General features: G+C 48.9%; 1 protein-coding gene across 5 annotated transcripts in view; it reads right to left on the minus strand.

Moving 5' to 3' along the window:
- TRPV3 (transient receptor potential cation channel, subfamily V, member 3) overlaps positions 1-321 on the minus strand; it is a 75,083-nt gene that overhangs the window by 55,500 nt on the left and 19,262 nt on the right. The gene's annotated exons all lie outside the window — the stretch shown is intronic.

Consider the following 321-nt stretch of genomic DNA (forward strand, 5'->3'; position numbering starts at 1 on the left):
AAGAAAGAAAGAAAGAAAGAAAGAAACCGGGAGCATAGGGCCACGTTCTTGTGAGGCTTCGATTCTGTTTGCTGAGTACATGTGTTGCATGTGAAAAGGGGCGGGTAGAGGAAACAGTCAGTTACGGATTCATCTTGCGCTCAGTAAATCTGCACTTAACAAAAGATAAACACAGACGCGCGGTGGCTCACGCCCGTCATCCCAACACTTTGGGAGGCCAAGGCGGGCAGATCACCTGAGGTCGGGAGTTCAAGACCAGCCTGACCAATATGGAGAAACCCCGTCTCTACTAAAATTACAAAAATTAGCTGGGCATGGTGG

This window comes from Mandrillus leucophaeus, unplaced genomic scaffold, assembly GCF_000951045.1.
Source record: "Mandrillus leucophaeus isolate KB7577 unplaced genomic scaffold, Mleu.le_1.0 Scaffold212, whole genome shotgun sequence".
NCBI lineage: Eukaryota > Metazoa > Chordata > Mammalia > Primates > Cercopithecidae > Mandrillus > Mandrillus leucophaeus.